Raw genomic sequence first — 6,271 nt, 5'->3', positions numbered from 1 at the left:
GTGAACACAATAGACCATTTATGCACAGGACGGTGAGACCCTGACTGCACATCTCTCACTGATGGTCTGAATACAGATTTGCAGGTCCAGCGATGGCACACTGCCTAGCCGTAAAGTTTGCATCCACTCTCTGCCAAGAGTGGCGTCTCCGGAAAATCTTCACGAGGGGACTTCACGAGGGGAGGTGGGGTGGGGTAGTGACTGCAAGAAGCAGACGGTCGTGAAAATGTGTGCTGGGCAAACAAACTGGCTTTACTAAGACTATACACACTCGAGAGCCCAGTGGGAATCATAGGAGAGACCAACTCATTCCCTCCGACCAGACTCCATCCTTTGGAGTCTAAATAAATAACAGTATAAACACAGTATAAACACTAGTGCCAACCCGCGCCGCATGGCGATGACGTCATTCTCGCGGGAGCAAGCGGCTACCGTTGGGGTAGGTACAGTCCATCAAAGCAGTCTGAATACATTTCACATTTTAGCCTCTTCGCCTTCAAGTGTAGCGCTTACCCTTCGGACTTCAGCAGTTTGAGGTAGCAACAAAATGACTGCGGCTCCCGACCACCCTCCTAGTCGTCCGTTACCATGGAAGCGTTTGGGTAGTTAGGCTGCGGCGACGCCACGTTACGTCACTGTCCAAGTGCATCTCAGGAGGGGTGGTTCTGCCTGGTCTTAAGGGAGAGGCAAGTACCCCCGGGACGTTACCCGCGGTGCCCACCGCCCCTTGAGTAATTTTGATCCCTACCAGACGCCGTTGGCATCTGACCCCACCTACTTCGGGGGTGATCTCCTCCCGCTTTCAGACTCGCAAGCCGCCCAGCCCCAGCCGAGAAGCCCCGCCCCCCATGAATCAGCTGATCTCACGGCCCGCCGAGCTGCGGGGCTCGCGCCGGATGCAGACGGCGGTGCCGCTGGTGGAGCGTCAGGTGAGCGAGTGCGGGTCCCGGGTTGGCCCGTGGCTTCGGAAGGCTGACCGGCCGGGGCCTCCAGCGTGAGGGTGGCCGGGGTCCGAGAGAAAGGCGGAGGCGCAGGCAGAGGCCCAGGAGCGCTCTGCGGGGATCCGCGGAGACGGCGCCCCCATCTTCCCAAGCCAGCGTCCGCCCCGCTGCGCCTGCCTGTGGAGGAGCACCCAACGGCCCCAGGTTCTCCCAGTCGCCCCGGTTCCTCCCTCCTCACACGGGGCGCCACTGCAGAGACCTCAGCCTCCTGAAATTCTTCGCGTCCCCCCTTCCCGCCTCCACCCACGCTGCCTTCCAGCCATTCATTCCGGAGGATTTATTGAATGCCCACTCTTGGCGCCGACCAGATAAACTCGGGTCCCTGGCCGCGAACCTTGGTGAGTGTCCCGGGAGGGGTTGCCCCTGGATGCAGCTCGCGGTGGACAGTGGACCAAGGGTTTCGCTGACTTGAAAAGGCGGTCGTGGAAAAAGAAAATGACTGTGATATTAAGAATTAGGAGTTTAGGTTAGTCCTTTTGCGTGTCAAGTGATCCAGCAGAGGGTGGTAAGTTCTTTTGACAAGTGAAGAGGAAAATAACACAGGGGTTTTCTTGAGGAAATGGTACTGACGCTGGTGTTGGGACGCTGGTGTTGGTCCTCTTTGTATGTTTGGCTAAAGTGGTGGTGTATTGCTTAGGGCTTTGTTGATGAGGGAAGAGGAAAAACACACTGGCTGAAGTGGCTTATCCAAGTACAGTATTTTCTTTTGGGTTTAGAATGGAAAAGGAAATAACTGTTGAATACACACGCTCACCATTTGTCCATGGCATCACCGATGCAATGGACATGAACTTGGGCAAATTTCGGGAGATGGTGAGGTTCAGGGAGGCATGGCGTGCTGCAGTCCATGGGGTCGCAAAGAGTTGGACACGACTAGGCGACTGAACAATAGCAGCAGCGACAAACGCTCATCCTTAGTCTGTTGCCTTCTGGATTTGTTGGTGGCTGTAAATGTTCTTTAAAAGGCTTAAAAAAATAAAATTGTGTGATGTGTGTTTATTTTGAACAAGTACTGAAATTCAGCAAACCTGTTGGTCCGTATCTTTTCAGTTTATCATAGATAGGCATGATTTGGAGTGGCCACTTGACCTCCGAGTTAGTGAATACTTTAAGAATTTAAAAGAGTGAAAAATTTGTTTTTGCAGTAGATTACAGTATTTTAATCTTAATAATACAAGCATAATGGTGAAGATCCTAAGCTTTAGACCTGGGCGTACCTGGAGCCCCATCAACCTACATCTTTGAGTTTGGGCAAGTTACTCATCTGTCTGAATTTCCTTGTCTTTAAACTGGGGATAAAAGTACTTTCTTCATAACAGTACCTTTACATGTAATGGTTCATGTATTGTATTTTTTTTCCTTTTTTTACTGAACTTGGCACTGTATGTAAATATTCAATACATATTAGCCGTTTTATGTCATTTTCTTTTCCACTACACCATGACCCACTGACTTACTGTTTTCTAAATGATGTGAAAGAGAACTGATTTTTTTTTTTTTTTAGAAAAGAGCTATAGTTTTTAATATCAAGGGTTAGTTTCCAGATAGTTTTATGATGCAGGGGTGTATTTAGAGAAAATATAATTTCAAGTTGGTCTGTAGTAACTTTGGTGTTCCATTAGAGCCTTTTAATGGGGAAAATGCTGATGGAATCCGTATCTAGTTTAAATTAATTACTTAGTTTGCAAACTGACTAGTATTGGCAGATGTAAGATTCATAGTTATAAGGAGAAATGTTAAAAGCTGTTTCACAATATTAAAATTTGAAAAGATAATGATGCAGAAAATAAAGTGCCAAGCAAGTAATTTGAGGGGGAGAATTTGAGTAGCATTATGTAAGCCGCTTATTTTTAAAATTGATTCGTATAATGTGAACTGGAATCCCTTCTCTCCAGATTTCAGCCTGACAGAATTTAGGTCATCATTGACTTACTTTGGACATTTTGACTGTTAAAGAAGCAAAAGGTATGATAAGAATGAACCTCACTGAAAGCTGATTTTTTTCATATAATTAGATGGAAAGAGTACTATCCTCTACCTCTTCATGAAAAACATGGGTTTAGTGTAGTATTGTTGGGTCCATTTTAAAAGTATTTCCAAAGAATATGACTGACTTGTAAAAACCTTTTGTATTTCTTTATTAATATGAGACTAGGTAAGGAGTGGGTTGAAAAACTATGAAGGAAGTAATGAGTGGTGATTTTTGAGCTGGTGTAAAAAAAGCCTTGCTTTAATAAAGTGTGAGGTTGAGTCCTTTTCTCAGACACTCAGGGGAATGCTGTGAGGATTTTAATTACTTTGTGAAATTAAACCTACCACATATTCTGATTGTATTAAGGATATACATAATTCTGGTAGACTTAGTTTTATTTTTTTAGCAATTTTTTCTTTTAACTCTTCATTGATGACCAGGTAATTCAGTCATCAGTATAAAAGCAGTAGGTTTAACAGGATATCAGTCCTTAAGAACATGCATGGGAACCACAAATTAAATCAGCCAACTTGGACTTGATTCTTTTTAGCACTGCATTTATTTTCCTGTCTCTACCTCCCATTCCTCTGTAGATGTAACAGTGCTATCATCACATTTTGTCCTGATATTTGCCTATATCACACAATTGATAGAACAGATGAGCAATTGGTTAAATAGGTGAATTAATTGATCCATGTGGATAGAGCTGTTGCTGATGCTGCTAAGTCGTGTCAGTCGTGTCCGACTCTTCGAGACCCCATGGACTGTAGCCCATCAGGTTGCTCCATCCGTGGGATTCTCCAGGCAAGAGTACTGGAGTGGGTTGCCATTGCCTTCTCTGTGTGGATAGAGCACAAATATTCAAATCAGCAAGGTAATGAGTACTTTGGGGGGCTCTTGTAGACTTACTCTTTTATTGTAGAGTTTTTTGTTTTGAAGAAAATGTAGCTTTCTCAACTCCTACGGAAAAAAGACTGGGTCAGTGTGATATGGGTAGGTTTTTCATTCTCGGATTATTTTCTTCCACAACCTGAATTTTTTTTTTTTTGAGCTGAATTCTTAACTAAACTTGGGGCAATTTCCTAAGCAAACATCTAACAAAGATGATGATAGCAGTTCTTAAAAAATAGCAATCAGTAGAACAAGCCAGCTGTATTTTTGTAGGGAAATGGATAAACTATGGTTTATTCATGCAATGACGGAGAAGGCAATGGCACCCCACTCCAGTACTCTTGCCTGGAAAATCCCATGGATGGAGGAGCCTGGAAGGCTGCAGTCCATGGGGTCGCTGAGGGTTGGGACACGACTGAGCGGCTTCAGTTCACTTTTCACTTTCATGCATTGGAGAAGGAAATGGCAACCCACTTCAGTGTTCTTGCCTGGAGAATCCCAGGGACGGGGGAGCCTGGTGGGCTGCCATCTATGGGGTCGTACAGAGTCTGACACGACTGAAGTGACTTAGCAGCAGCATTCATGCAATGAAATACTACCCCTGGTAAAAATGAGTGAACTAGATCTTTGCTTATCAACATGGATACACCTCAAATACATAATATTGAGTAAAAAAAAAAAAACAAATTGCCAAAGGATAGATACACACAGTATTATGCAATTGTGTAGAGTTTTAAAACAATATAACATATACTGTTTATTGTTATGTGTATATCTAGTGAAAGTACATAAACGTACAAGAATATACATGGAAATAAGACATACTAACTTTAGAAATAGTGGGTAATCCTGGAGAAGGAAGGTTTGGACAGAACTCCTTCAGGTCTCTGTATAACTTTTTCTTCTGTTTTAAAGAGAGCTGAAGCAGATATGAAAATGTGTTAAAATATAAAATTGAATGATAGGTGCATGGATTTGTATTTTTAAAGACTTGTGTATGGTTAAGATAGTTTGTGAAACTAGAACCTTATAATTTTTGCTTATAATTGGGCTCTCTTCCGATATGCTGTCTTTATTTTACTTTGTAGCTTCTCTCCCTGCAGCAGGAAAAGAATGTGCCACTGCATAGCCACTGTGTGAAGCTTTCTAAAGAAAGGAGCCAGACCAATTATTTATTCAAGTTTATTTTGCTGTTTGACTTGAGCTCCTAGGAGAAATGCTTTCCTTAGGATATGAGGAGTAATCCTTCTTAAGAGGCTGCAGGGGAATTCAAGTTCTAGAAACCCTTGAGAAGTACATGATGGTGAACTTTCAGAGTGTAGAGGAGTGCATTGTATCCTAAAATCCTGAAAGGAATTTGGACAGTGACTTAGATACAAAATAACTGTAGGTATCATATAGTCATTAACATTTACTTTTTTTCAAGTTTGCACTGGTTAAATTTCATTACAGTGTAGTAATCCTAAGTTTTATACTGTGAATACAAGTGTCCTAGTTATTGCTCAAACAAAATAATTCTCTTTCTACAGGTATTAATAAGTAAACATGATAATGTATTAAATGATTGAGTTATGAATAGTCAATTTAATGGCTGATCCCTAATATAACTCACAAGTTTAAAAAGAATATTTTCAGGCCTAATCAAGATACCTGTTATTAGCACTTTCAAAATACTCTTAAGTGAAATATGTCTCCAGAACAGTATATTTTGGCATGTGTACTCCCTATTGTGTGGCCCCTTTTTGACCTTAAGCACTGGGTATTATTGATCGGTAAAATAAGAAATAAGTCAACATACTTTGAACTGTATTTCTGTAATGCCCTTTTTTAAAAAAAGCAGCCATTTTAATGAAAGAATAGTAGCAAAGGAATAAATACTTATATAAATATATAAATAAATAATTTATATATATACATAATTTATATCGTAAGTTATACACTGTCAAGTAATAGGCATAAATGGTTGCAGTACCTGGGAATTTGAAATTATAATATTTATCAGAATGTTTCTTTGGAATTTTAGTATTTCCAACAAATGCATTTCAAAGAGGTATGCAGTGAGTGCAAAAAAGAGCTAAGTGGGTATTGTGGGATGTTTATTTTACCATGTTTCCCCCCCTCCCATGAGCAATATTCATTTTAGAAGATTCTCAACAGTCAGAAGAATACAGTTTTAATAGGCTTCAGGGTAAGATTTGTTGTTGTTTGGTAACTAAGTAGTGTCGGACATTTTTACAACCCCATGGACTGCAGCCTGCCAGACTTCTCTGTCCATGGGTTTTCCCAGGCAAGGATACTGGAGTGGGTTGCCATTTTCATCTCTAGAGGATCTTACCGACCCAGGGATCAAACCTGTGTCTCCTGCATTGGGCAGGTGGATTTTTTTACCACTGAGCCCCCAGGGAAG

General features: G+C 41.9%; 1 protein-coding gene across 4 annotated transcripts in view; it reads left to right on the top strand.

The window, feature by feature from the left end:
- The first annotated feature begins 550 nt into the window (after window positions 1-550).
- ALS2 (alsin Rho guanine nucleotide exchange factor ALS2) overlaps window positions 551-6,271 on the top strand; it is a 60,474-nt gene continuing 54,753 nt past the window's right edge. The window contains exon 1 of one of the 4 annotated variants that reach the window (XM_044937286.1): window positions 551-1,339. The gene's annotated coding sequence lies outside the window, so the exon portion shown is untranslated. The remainder of the gene's footprint in view (window positions 1,340-6,271) is intronic. The other 3 variants (XM_044937276.1, XM_044937271.1, XM_025278002.2) reach the window with 3 other exon arrangements.

This window comes from Bubalus bubalis, chromosome 2 (genome assembly GCF_019923935.1).
Source record: "Bubalus bubalis isolate 160015118507 breed Murrah chromosome 2, NDDB_SH_1, whole genome shotgun sequence".
Lineage (NCBI taxonomy): Eukaryota > Metazoa > Chordata > Mammalia > Artiodactyla > Bovidae > Bubalus > Bubalus bubalis.
The sequence above is the reverse complement of the archived record's forward strand: the minus strand, read 5'-3'. Positions and strand labels throughout refer to the sequence as shown.